The sequence below is a fragment of the Dinoponera quadriceps genome, unplaced genomic scaffold (assembly GCF_001313825.1).
Source record: "Dinoponera quadriceps isolate SergipeBrazil2010 unplaced genomic scaffold, ASM131382v1 scaffold3382, whole genome shotgun sequence".
Taxonomy (NCBI): Eukaryota; Metazoa; Arthropoda; class Insecta; order Hymenoptera; family Formicidae; genus Dinoponera; species Dinoponera quadriceps.
The window spans coordinates 95,024-95,344 of record NW_014557371.1 but is presented as its reverse complement, the minus strand read 5'-3'; positions in this window follow the sequence as shown (position 1 = coordinate 95,344).

The window sequence follows — 321 nt, the reverse complement described above, 5'->3', positions numbered from 1 at the left end:
TATGTGCAGGTATGCACGTACGTGACTTGAAACGGAGGAACCAACATGGAGAAGTAAAGGTCGACGGGGCCAGAAAAGAAAGGAGGCAGAAGAAGAAGAAGGTAGATGGTCCATGGAGGCTGATATCGATATTAGAATCTCTCGCGCCCTGTCATACACCGAAGAGGCTAAATCATTGTCTACTTGTGCCGTAAAATACATAACAATGGGTTCCATACAAAAAACTTTCTAGAGAGAGAGAGAGAGAGGCGAGGTCATGACAGAAGACATCAAGAGACAGTTCAGTGGCCCTCCTTCTCCTCTCTCTCTCCCCCCCCCCCC